This window comes from Panulirus ornatus, chromosome 18, assembly GCF_036320965.1.
Source record: "Panulirus ornatus isolate Po-2019 chromosome 18, ASM3632096v1, whole genome shotgun sequence".
Classification (NCBI taxonomy): Eukaryota; Metazoa; Arthropoda; class Malacostraca; order Decapoda; family Palinuridae; genus Panulirus; species Panulirus ornatus.
In genome coordinates, this window is record NC_092241.1 from 5,833,853 (window position 1) to 5,847,145 (window position 13,293).

The 13,293-nt window shown below is 46.2% G+C and overlaps 1 protein-coding gene and 1 long non-coding RNA gene across 3 annotated transcripts in view; one reads left to right on the plus strand and one right to left on the minus strand.

Annotated features, from left to right (window-relative positions):
• Positions 1-13,293, plus strand: part of LOC139754963 (zwei Ig domain protein zig-8-like) — a 688,172-nt gene that overhangs the window by 647,594 nt on the left and 27,285 nt on the right. The window contains exons 6-7 of one of the 2 annotated variants that reach the window (XR_011713989.1): positions 5,123-5,620; positions 5,751-6,181. The exons of the other annotated variant lie outside the window; for it this stretch is intronic. The gene's annotated coding sequence lies outside the window, so the exon portion shown is untranslated. Of the gene's footprint in view, positions 1-5,122; positions 5,621-5,750; positions 6,182-13,293 lie in introns of those variants that run through there. 2 annotated transcript variants of the gene reach the window in all.
• Positions 8,075-13,293, minus strand: part of LOC139754964 (uncharacterized) — a 53,759-nt gene continuing 48,540 nt past the window's right edge. The window contains exons 7-12 of the long non-coding RNA XR_011713990.1: positions 12,354-13,282; positions 11,659-12,245; positions 9,856-10,261; positions 9,467-9,747; positions 8,653-8,778; positions 8,075-8,560 (exon numbers count right to left, since the gene is read on the minus strand). This is a non-coding gene — a long non-coding RNA (uncharacterized lncRNA). The remainder of the gene's footprint in view (positions 8,561-8,652; positions 8,779-9,466; positions 9,748-9,855; positions 10,262-11,658; positions 12,246-12,353; positions 13,283-13,293) is intronic.

Here is a 13,293-nt window from a genome sequence, read left to right on the forward strand (position 1 = left end):
CAGTAAGCAAAGCATTGATCATCCAGTAAGCTAGGCATTGATCATCCAGTAAACAAGGCATTAATCATCCAGTAAGCAAGGCATTGATCATCCAGTAAGCAAAACATTGATCATCCAGTAAACAAGGCGTTGATCATCCAGTAAGCAAGGCATTGATCATCCAGTACACAAGGTATTGAGCACCCAGTAAGCAAGGCATTGATCATCCAATAAGCAAGGCATTGATCATCCAGTGAGCAAGGCATTGATCATCCGATAAGCAAGGCATTGATCATCCAATAAGCAAGCCATTGATCATCTGATAACTAAGGCATAGATGAATCGATAAGCAAGGCATTAATCATCCAAGAAGCAAATCATTGATCATCCAGTAAGCAAGGTATTTACCGTCCAATAAGCAAGGCATTGATCATCCAGTCAACAAGGCATTGATCATCCAGTCAGCAAGGCATTGATCATTCAGTAAGCAAGGCATTGATCATCTAGTCAGCAAGGCATTGATCATCCAATCAGCAAGGCATTGATCATTCAATAAGGAAGGCATTGATCATCCAGTAAGCAAGGCATTGATCATCCGATAAGCAAGGCATTGATCATTCAAGAAGCAAGGCATTGATCACCCATAAGCTAGGCATTGAACATCCAGTAAGCAAGCCATTGATCATCCAATAAGCATGGCATTGATCATCCAGTAAGCAAGGTATTGATCATCCAGTAAGCAAAGCATTGATCATCCATAAGCAAGGCATTGATCATCCAGTAAGCAAGGCATTGATCATCCAATAAGCAAGGCATTGATCATCCAGTAAGCAAGGCATTGATCATCCAATAAGCAAGGCATTGATCATCCAATAAGCAAGGCATTGATCATCCAGTAAGCAAGGTATTGATCATCCAGCAAGCAAGGCATAGATCATCAATAAGCAAGGCATTGATCATCCAATATGCAAGGCATTGATCATCCAATAAGCAAGGCATTGATCATCCATAACAAGGTATTGATCACCAGAAGCAAGGCATTGATCATCATAAGCAAGGCATTGATCATCCAGTAGAGCAAGGATTGATCATCCATAAGCAAGGATTGATCATCCATAAGCAAGGCATTGATCATCTGTAACTAAGGCATAGATCATCAATAAGCAAGGCATTATCATCCAGAAGCAAGCATTGATCATCCAGAAGCAAGGCATTGACATCCATAAGCAAGGCATTGATCATCCAGTCAGCAAGGCATTGATCATCCAATCAGCAAGGCATTGATCATTCAATAAGCAAGGCATTGATCATCCAGTAAACAAGGCATTAATCCAGTAAGCAAGGCATTGATCATCCAGTAAGCAAGACATTGTTCATCCAGTAAACAAGGCATTGATCATCCAGTAAGCAAGGCATTGATCATCCAGTACACAAGGTATTGATCATCCAATAGGCAAGGCATTGATCATCCTGCAAGCAAGGCATTGATCATCCAGTGAGCAAGGCATTGATCATCCAGTGAGCAAGGCATTGATCATCCAGTAAGCAAGACTGATCATCCAAAAAGCAAGGCATTGATCATCCAAGGAGCAAGGCATTGATCATCCAGTAAGCAAGGCATTGATCATCCAGTAAGCAAGGCATTGATCATCCGATAAGCAAGGCATTGATCATCCAGTGAGCAAGGCATTGATCATCCAGTAAACAAGGCATTGATCATCCAATAAGCAAGGCATTGATCATCAAGTAAGCATGGCATTGATCATCCAGTAAGCAAGACATCATCCAATAAGCAAGGCATTGATCATCCAATAAGCAAGGCATTGATCATCCAGTAAGCAAGACTGATCATCCTTATAATAAGCAAGGCATTGATCATCCAATAAGCAAGGCATTGATCATCCAGTAAACAAGACTGATCATCCAAGAAGCAAGGCATTGATCATCCAATAAGCAAGGCTTTGATCATCCAGTAAGCATGGCATTGATCATCCAGTAAGCAAGACTGATCATCCAGAAAGCAAGGCATTGATCATCCAAGGAGCAAGGCATTGATCATCCAAGGAGCAAGGCATTGATCATCCAGTAAGCAAGGCATTGATCATCCAATAAGCAAGGCATTGATCATCTAATAAGCAAGGCATTGATCATCCAGTAAGCAAGGCGTTGATCATCTAATAAGCAAGGCATTGATCATCCAGTACACAAGGTATTGATCATCCAATAAGCAAGGCATTGATCCAGTGAGTAAGGCATTGATCATCCCGTGAGCAAGGCATTGATCATCCAGTGAGCAAGTCATTGATCATCCAATAAGCAAGGCATTCATCATCCAAGAAGCAAGGCATTGATCATCCAGTAAGCAAGACTGATCATCCAATAAGCAAGGCATTGATCATCCAATAAGCATGACATTGATCATCCAGTAAGCAAGGCATTGATCATCCAGTAAGCAAGGCATTGATCATCCAGTAAGCAAGGCATTGATCATCCAATAAGCAAGGCATTGATCATCCAATAAGCAAAGCATTGATCATCCAGTAAGTAAGCCATTGATCATTGAGTAAGAAAGGCATTGGTCATCCAAGGAGCAAGGCATTGATCATCCAATAAGCAAGGCATTGATCATCCAGTAAGCAAGGTATTGATCATCCAGTAAGCAAGACTGATCATCCAGTAAGCAAGACTGATCATCCAATAAGCAAGGCATTGATCATCCAGTAAGCATGGCATTGATCATCCAATAATCAAGGCATTGATCATCCAAGAAGGAAGGCATTGATCACATCAAAGGCATTCTGCCACCTACGTAACTTCCCACAGCAGAAGATCTCCCAGAGAGAGAGAGAGAGAGAGAGAGAGAGAGAGAGAGAGAGAGAGAGAGAGAGAGAGAGAGACATCTGTTACCCTGTACCCCCCCACCGGCAATAATGGCCCCACCCACAGACGCCTCGTCCTCCACCCTCTGGTGGGTGGTGAACCTCGAAGTACCATATAGTGTTAAACCAACCTCAGGTGCATTAAGGTACAATGTTGCCTGGTAAATGGGTAAAGACACACCTCACCCAGCTCAACAGAGCTGTGTATGTGTATGTATCCGTTGAAATGTATAGGTATGTATATATGCGTGTGTGTGGGCGTGTATATATGCGTGTGTGTGGGCGTGTGTGTGTGTATGTATTATATCGTCGACTATGGCCATGTTCTTCATTGCTTGCCCCCTTTGGGCCATGAAGGAATGAGTGGGAGTGGTGTCAGACCCCCACACCTTCGGCCGACGTTATGACACGTTCTTAATAAACAGTGCTTGTAATGTTTGATTTTACGGGAAACACACAAGTTTTTGTACCAAAGTTCTGTACAAATGACGTCGCAAAGTTATTTTTCGTATGTTTGAAAATGTTGCTAATGGCTTCTCATGGCCCTTAGTCGTCTTGGTCGATTTTGTTACAATCTATCGTTGTAGGCAATTGACTCAGACCACATTCGCCACGTTGTCTAGTGACCAGTGTCCTGGTTATGAGGTTGTAAAGGATGTTATGTTGTTAAAGTTTATGAGTTCACTCCAGAAGCTTTAACAAAGTATAGAACTAAGTGTTCAGAGTCCTGATCAAGACGTACGTAGAATATCTTGGTGGAAAGGGGGCGATTTCTGCAGGTAGTGGCTACGCCCCGGCCAAGTTCGTGAGTTTGCGGAACTTCAAGAGTCAATGCTACGTGAGGATTGGAATGTAAGAACAGTGTACCCTACTGAACTGCTAAATTATGTCATTGATAAAGAAGGGATTTCTCTTCACAAGGCTAGGGGGTACGAGCGGACCAGTGCGCCCTCACTCGCACACTTGGTAAGGAGAGACGTTCAAAAAGGGTTTTTTTTTTTGATGGCAAAGGTTAATGCAATGATACTGTAACCCCGCCTGAATTTGCCTCGTTCCCGAGGGCCATATGGGGTGAGAGAGAGAGAGAGAGAGAGAGAGAGAGAGAGAGAGAGAGCTCGGCCGTGTTATGATTGTGGCAAGGGTGGGGCACCAGGTGAGGGAGTGCTAGGATAGGGTGAAGGCATCCAGAAACTCAACAAAGAGTAGGGCAGTGAGTCTCTTCTCTACCATATGGCCACTTGGTAATGTTTAGGCTCTCCTTGCCCTCAGTAAAGTGGAGGAGGCTGCGAGATTGGCAGCCCATCTATGGTTCATGTTTGAGGGCGATGTCAGGAGATGTGGAGTACGAAGTAGAGAGACCGTGTGGCGGGATCCTGGTGCGCTGCAGTTCCTGAAGTTGAATGGCTTTGGTGCCGGTAAGAGAGTCTGAAGATTGAGTCTTGTTAGACGGGCTGTGGAGGCTTGAGGCAGCCCCACTAGCCCATGTGTGTGTGGAAACAGACCTCTTCATGGGCCCTGCTTTTGTGGGGATTGTGAATGGGGTTGCCTGTCTCAGGAGTGGACTTTGGGTTTGGCAGTGACCTAGCGGAAGGAAAAATGATTCCAATGTTGCCTTTGGGACTGGTCGAGTCCGCAGAGACCACGCACCTCCCAGAGTAGGTAGATACCATGTCCGTGGCATTCAAGGTGCCTGAGGACATAGTTGTTGAGGTGGAGGAACTGAGGACATTCTCTGAGAATGAGGCCAGTGAAGTGGGGCTGTGTTCTACCTTCTTCACTGGTCTGGACTCCGTTGAGTAGGAGGAATAATTCTCTGAGAATGAGGCAAGGGGAGCTGTGTTATGCCTTCCTCACTAGTCTGGACTCCGTTGAGTCGGAGGAATTGAGGACAATCTCTGAGAATGAGGCAAGGGGAGCTGTGTGATGCCTTCCTCACTAGTCTGGACTCCGTTGAGTAGGAGGAATTGAGGATAATCTCTGAGAATGAGGTCGGTGAAGTGGGGCTAGTGCGTGAAACTAGCGAGGAGAAGCTGTGTGATACCTCCTGTGCTGATTTGGAACCCGAACAAGAGTCGGTGGGTGAGGTTGATGATTTGTCTCGAGGGGCCCATTCACGAGAGACCCAGGGATCGAATGAAGAGCTGGCAGGAGAGACGGTCTCGATTGAGGAGCTTTGAGACGGGCGACGAGATGTTGCCTTTGTTACCGCCAACCAACTGTTGCTTAAACGATATTTTAATCATGATTCTCTCCCTTCCAAGCAGAATTTTCTAGCTCACATGAATCACCTTCGAGCGAGAGCTGTGTGTGACGAGGAAGACGATGTAGCTAGGGCACCGCCCTAGAGACCTGACGAAGGGGTGGACAGGAAGGAGGAGGAGAAGCTGTCGCACCTGGCAGGGAAGCGACGGGTGGGGAGGTCTGTCCTGCTGTCGACACACCCAGAGGTCTGCCAAAGCCTATTAGAACAGGTCTTCCTGACGAACTCTGACGTAGAGGTGGGAGATGTTCAGTCTATTGAACAGGCTCCTTCTCTGGTAAGTCCAAGACAAGCCATCATCCTTAGGGAGGAGCTGGACTACCTGCTGGAGCCGCGTCAGTCGCGGAGGAGCTCGCTCGTAGCCCTTACATACCCAAGTTCGACGGGATCTACCACCAGCAAGGAGGAGTTGCAGTTCCTCTCCTCCTCCCAGCAGTGAAGGTCCAAGCTTGAACCCCTTCATGTGCCTCCCGATCTAGAAGAGAAATGACATGTTTTCAGGGTATGGTTGGATACTATACGATGTTCATTATTGAAAAAAAAGATTGTCAGATATATTTGGAAAGAGCAGTGTGACAGAGCCTCTCTCTCGTCAGTTAAGAAACATACTTTTTCATAGTTCTGTTTTGCAGGCTCCAAACAGGCTAGCTGCCACTGATGTGGGAGCTGGTGCTGTCTTCTTGCAGGAGGACGAAGAGAGGGGTCGACACCCTGTTAGCCGCTGGTCAGGAGCCGAAACAGATGACCTCACCATCTAGTGGTGTATACCGACTCCCATCCCTCAAGTTCTCCTGGATGGGAGTCAGAGGTTAACCGGGTGGACCTTGTTCCTTCAAGAGTATAATTTAGAGATTCATATTGTTGTCGGCACAGGTAATGTGTTGACAGACTGTGCGCGTCCCTCTCCTAACGCAAGAGGAGAGAGAGGTGTGTCTTATGGACCTGCCTTTCCATGCTATACAGTGCATGTTAAAGGTAGGCCACGTTGTGAACAGGGGGGGGTTCGATAGATTCTTAGGCCTCCCCCACGGCCTGTTAGGATTTGAACCCCCCCCCCCCCCCCCCCCCCGCCCAGGTCAGACAGGAGGTTAGACCTGGGAAAGGTCACCTCCCTGTCATTGAGAAGATGTAGGGGTGGTCGTCCAGAGGAGGTATGAGGGCGGGAGAGGCCTCTGCCGGATGGCTGCCCCTTTGATGGAACCCCAATGAGTGCTTGGTCGTGAGTTTTTAAGCCATCATGCAAGCCAGGCAGGTCATGTGGATTTTTCCTCGTGTGAACACTATAGGCAACTGTGTTTTCTGCATATGCTATGAGTGATGCCGCGATGCAGTAAATTACACAGAATGTCACTTCGGGGTAACTGTGTCTTGTCACCTAATATATGTATCCTGTCCTTTTTTTTTTTTTAAGCCAAATTGTGATAAAGAATGATTCTCTTGCTTTGGAATTTTATGTTAAGGCAAATATTGTGCGCGATTAATGTGATTATGATATAAAAAAAAACACAATTTATATAACAAAAGATACTGTATAGCGTTATTCAGTGTATATATATATATATATATATATATATGTATAAAGGTTTAGAAAATGAGAAAAACATATATTGTACACACAAGGAAACTATAGTTTCATTTTTATTGATAGTTATACTAAATACATATTTCATAGTTAAATGATGGTACATACCCATGGTTTAATTATAAATTCAGACATGAATAAAACAAATCGATCAACATACTGAAAAAAAACATTCAATAATTAATTCTTTGTAGGAATAGAAATCAATATAGAATGACATGGGTGTACACAACATAAATAAATATACATGAGCACAGTGACGAAAAATTTTCATATCTAACTGGTTGCGACACTATTACCTTAAGTAATCATTATGCATGTCTCCACGGAACGTTGGCCCTAATATTAGATATATAAGGCTATTCACAATATCTGAAATAGCAGGGCCATGCATCTCTGTACAGCTGCTGAGATGTCGAAAGCTACTCCTGGTAGCACAAATAATGTGCCCAGCATCAAAATTCCCAGTTGCAAGGCACTTGTTCTTCTCTGGTGATGAAAGTTGACTTGCGTGTGTAACTCTTGGTCTTGGCTGGATTTTCAGCAGGTGGACCAAGGCAGTCAGGTCTGTGGACGTGAGTGTGTCGGTGGCCAAGCAATGGATCCTCCCACGTCATGTCGGTCCGTGATCGCGTTTCCTACAACGGCGCTGGGGTCAAACACGTCCTTAAAACTCTTCCCAGCTGGGGACCATAACTGATGCGTTACTGCTCGACCAGGATGGACCCAACAGCGCTGGGTCAACCACGTCCTTACGAATCCTCCCACCTGAGACCATGACTAATGGCTTGCTGCTCGACCAGGACCGACGCCACACAAACTGCCCTGTTGGAATCGGAAGTTATTGTCACAAGGGGACGCGAGCCATGCACACTGTATAAAGACACCTTTTGTAACAAATCGAGGTACTAGCTTACCGGGATGTCTTAGTGGATGTTGAATGCTATGACCCCCCCGGGCTGGGTCACTGTCTCCAAGGAGGTGAGGAACTTCACCGACGTCTCGTCTTTTGTCCAACAATTCTATCTTCTTACATTCGACCCCTGTAAAGAAAATATCATCATTCCACTTTGCCACCTTTTTTCTTTCTATCCTGACATGCTAGAGGCTGCTACTACCCTCATTCATGATCCCTCATGACTGCCTGAACTCTACCAACACTTCCCTACTGTCTGGTCCATTGGTCGAGGTTCCTCAGTGCAGCTACGATGCCTGACCACTAGCTGTGTGCTCTCTCCTGGCGCCAGCTGCATCTCAGTCCTGGTCCACAGCAAGATTATCATGGGGCCCACAAGCCATGGTTTAATTTTTGACTACTCACTCCCCTGTAGGATGAGAAGAAGCCAATAACCTTTCTATATGTAATACATAAATAGAATGACATGGCTACACATAACATGACAGTACGTGAGCACACAGTGACTGGAATCGTAATATCTAACTGGTTGCGACACTATTAACTTAGCTAATCACTATGCATGGCTCCGCGGACGTTTACTTAATGTTGAAATGTCTAAGGCTACTCACAGTATCTGAGATATTGTGGCATGTATCCTAACAGAACTGCTTAGATATCTAAGGCTATGAAAGTTGACTTGCGTGTGTAACAGTGTGTCTGTGGCCAAGCAATGGACCCTCGTCCTCCACGTCAGGTCGGTCCGTGATCGCGTTTCCTACAACGGCGCTGGGGTCAAACACGTCCTTAAAACTCTTCCCAGCTGGGGACCATAACTGATGCGTTACTGCTCGACCAGGATGGACCCAACAGCGCTGGGTCAACCACGTCCTTACGAATCCTCCCACCTGAGACCATGACTAATGGCTTGCTGCTCGACCAGGATCGACGCCACACAAACTGCCCTGTTGGAATCGGAAGTTATTGTCACAAGGGGACGCGAGCCATGCACACTGTATAAAGACACCTTTTGTAACAAATCGAGGTACTAGCTTACCGGGATGTCTTAGTGGATGTTGAATGCTATGACCCCCCCGGGCTGGGTCACTGTCTCCAAGGAGGTGAGGAACTTCACCGACGTCTCGTCTTTTGTCCAACAATTCTATCTTCTTACATTCGACCCCTGTAAAGAAAATATCATCATTCCACTTTGCCACCTTTTTTCTTTCTATCCTGACATGCTAGAGGCTGCTACTACCCTCATTCATGATCCCTCATGACTGCCTGAACTCTACCAACACTTCCCTACTGTCTGGTCCATTGGTCGAGGTTCCTCAGTGCAGCTACGATGCCTGACCACTAGCTGTGTGCTCTCTCTCCTGTCCCCAGCCCACACTGAAGGGATACCAGGCCTATAATTGTACCATTCTAACCCATCCTCCTGGCACGCAACCTGCACCTCAGTTCTGGTCCACAGCAAGATTATCATGGGGGCCCACAAGCCATGGTTTAATTTTGACTACTCACTTCCCTGTGGGATGAGGAGAAGCCAATAACCTTCTTACATTTAATACCTAAATAGAATGACATGGCTACACATAACATGACAATCAAATGTACGTGAGCACACAGTGACTGGAATCGTAATATCTAACTGGTTGCGACACTATTAACTTAGCTAATCATTATGCATGGCTCCGCGGACGTTTACTTAATGTTAAGATATCTAAGGCTACTCACAGTATCTGAGATTATGTGGCATGTATCCTAACACAACTGCTTAGATATCTAAGGCTACTCATAGTATCAGAAATAATGTGTCCTGCCTCGTAACACAAATGCTAATAGTAACTAAACATGGTAATTCTCACTTGCAAGGGACTTGTTGTTCTCTGGTGATGAAAGTTGACTTGCGTGTGTAACACTTGGTCTTGGCTGGATTTTCAGTAGGTGGACCAAGGCAGTCAGGTCTGTGGACGTGAGTGTGTCTGTGGCCAAGCAATGGACCCTCGTCCTCCTCCACGTCAGGTCGGTCCGTGATCGCGTTTCCTACAACGGCGCTGGGGTCAAACACGTCCTTAAGACTCTTCCCAGCTGGGGACCATGACTGGTGGCTTACTGCTCGACCAGGATCGACCCCACACAAACTGCCCTGTTGGAATGGGAAGTTATCATTGTCTCATTACCCTCACAAGGTGGGACGCAAGCCATGCACACTGTATAAAGACACCTTTTGTAACAAATCGAGGTACTAGCTTACCGGGATATCTTAGTGGATGTTGAATGCTATGACCCAACCGGGCTGGGTCACTGTCTCCAAGGAGGTGAGTAACTTCACCGACTCACAATGACGTCTCGTCTTTTCTCCAACAATTCTATCCTCTTACATTCGACCCCTGTAATGAAAATATCATCATTCCACTTTGCCACCTGTTTTTCTTCTATCCTGACATGGTAGAGGCTGCTACTACCCTCATTCATGATCCCTCATGACTGCCTGAACTCTACCAACACTTCCCTACTGTCTGGTCCATTGGTCGAGGTTCCTCAGTGCAGCTACGATGCCTGACCACTAGCTGTGTGCTCTCTCTCCAGTCCCCAGCCCACACTGAAGGGATACCAGGCCTATAATTGTACCATTCTAACCCATCCTCCTGGCACGCCACCTGCACCTCAGTCCTGGTCCACAACCTACCTGGCTGGAGTCATGGGTATGTACTTTCAAGCCCTGCGACCCATCTACAATTGTCCAGCTCATTTTTCGAGAGATCTAGACATAATAACCGTTCCTCTGGCTGGTTAATACCCGATACGCTGCAACGCCCCAACTGCCGTTAAACATTCCCATCTCACACCACAAACCCTGTCCATCGCAGCTGGTTTTGACACACAGATAATAGCTAACACAATTATCCAAGTCTCCATCTTTCCCTAGCCTACAGATGGCGAGTAGTGTATTCGGCAACCACGCTCCTCCTACCAAATGTAGAGGTAGAGAAAATGATAAAGAGATGTACGAAATTGATTAATGATGATCAAGCAAGATTACCATGGGGGCCCATAAGCCATGGTTTAATTTTGACTACTCACTTCCCTGTGGGATGAGAAGAAGCCAATAACCTTCTTACATTTAATACCTAAATAGAATGACATGGCTACACATAACATGACAATCAAATGTACGTGAGCACACAGTGACTGGAATCGTAATATCTCACTGGTTGCGACACTATTAACTTAGCTAATCATTATGCATGGCTCCGCGTACGTTTACTTAATGTTAAAACATCTAAGGCTACCCACAGTATCTGAGATATTGTGGCATGTATCCTAACAGAACTGCTTAGATATCTAAGGCTATGAAAGTTGACTTGCGTGTGTAACACTTGGTCTTGGCTGGATTTTCAGTAGGTGGACCAAGGCAGTCAGGTCTGTGGACGTGAGTGTGTCTGTGGCCAAGCAATGGACCCTCGTCCTCCTCCACGTCAGGTCGGTCCGTGATCGCGTTTCCTACAACGGCGCTGGGGTCAAACACGTCCTTAATACTCTTCCCAGCTGGGGACCATGACTGATGCCTTACTGCTCGACCAGGATCGACCCCACACAAACTGCCCTGTTGGAATGGGAAGTTATCATTGTCTCATTACCCTCACAAGGGGACGCGAGCCATGCACACTGTATAAAGACACCTTTTGTAACAAATCGAGGCACTAGCTTACCGGGATGTCTTAGTGGATGTTGAATGCTATGACCCCCCGGGCTGGGTCACTGTCTCCAAGGAGGTGAGGAACTTCACCGACTCACAATGACGTCTCGTCATTTGTCCAAAAAAACAATTCTATCCTCTTACATTCGACCCCTGTAAAGAAAATATCATCATTCCAAATTGCAACCCTTTTTTCTTCTATCCTGACATGGTAGAGGCTGCTACTACCCTCATTCATGATCCCTCATGACTGCCTGAACTCTACCAACACTTCCCTACTGTCTGGTCCATTGGTCGAGGTTCCTCAGTGCAGCTACGATGCCTGACCACTAGCTGTGTGCTCTCTCCTGGCGCCACCTGCACCTCAGTTCTGGTCCACAGCAAGATTATCATAGGGGCCCACAAGCCATGGTTTAATTTTGACTACTCACTCCCCTGTAGGATGAGAAGAAGCCAATAACCTTTCTATATGTAATACATAAATAGAATGACATGGCTACACATAACATGACAGTACGTGAGCACACAGTGACTGGAATCGTAATATCTAACTGGTTGCGACACTATTAACTTAGCTAATCACTATGCATGGCTCCACGGACGTTTACTTAATGTTGAAATGTCTAAGGCTACTCACAGTATCTGAGATATTGTGGCATGTATCCTAACAGAACTGCTTAGATATCTAAGGCTATTAAAGTTGACTTGCGTGTGTAACACTTGGTCTTGGCTGGATTTTCAGTAGGTGGACCAAGGCAGTCAGGTCTGTGGACGTGAGTGTGTCTGTGGCCAAGCAATGGATCCTCGTCCTCCACGTCAGGTCGGTCCGTGATCGCGTTTCCTACAACGGCGCTGGGGTCAAACACGTCCTTAAGACTCTTCCCAGCTGGGGACCATGACTGGTGGCTTACTGCTCGACCAGGATCGACCCCACACAAACTACCCTGTTGGAATGGGAAGTTATCATTGTCTCATTACCCTCACAAGGTCGGACGCGAGCCATGCACACTGTATAAAGACACCTTTAGTAACAAATCGAGGTACTAGCTTACCGGGATGTCTTAGTGGATGTTGAATGCTATGACCCCCCGGGCTGGGTCACTGTCTCCAAGGAGGTGAGGAACTTCACCCACTCACAATGACGTCTCGTCTTTTGTCCAACAATTCTATCCTCTTCCATTCGACCCCTGTAATGAAAATATCATCATTCCACTTTGCCACCTGTTTTTCTTCTATCCTGACATGCTAGAGGCTGCTACTACCCTCATTCATGATCCCTCATGACTGCCTGAACTCTACCAACACTTCCCTACTGTCTGGTCCATTGGTCGAGGTTCCTCAGTGCAGCTACGATGCCTGACCACTAGCTGTGTGCTCTCTCCTGGCGCCAGCTGCATCTCAGTCCTGATCCACAGCAAGATTATCATAGGGGCCCACAAGCCATGGTTTAATTTTGACTACTCACTCCCCTGTAGGATGAGAAGAAGCCAATAACCTTTCTATATGTAATACATAAATAGAATGACATGGCTACACATAACATGACAGTACGTGAGCACACAGTGACTGGAATCGTAATATCTAACTGGTTGCGACACTATTAACTTAGCTAATCACTATGCATGGCTCCGCGGACGTTTACTTAATGTTGAAATGTCTAAGGCTACTCACAGTATCTGAGATATTGTGGCATGTATCCTAACAGAACTGCTTAGATATCTAAGGCTATGAAAGTTGACTTGCGTGTGTAACACTTGGTCTTGGCTGTATTTTCAGTAGGTGGACCAAGGCAGTCAGGTCTGTGGACGTGAGTGTGTCTGTGGCCAAGCAATGGACCCTCGTCCTCCTCCACGTCAGGTCGGTCCGTGATCGCGTTTCCTACAACGGCGCTGGGGTCAAACACGTCCTTAAGACTCTTCCCAGCTGGGGACCATGACTGGTGCCTTACTGCTCGACCAGGATCGACCCCACACAAACTGCCCTGTTGGAATG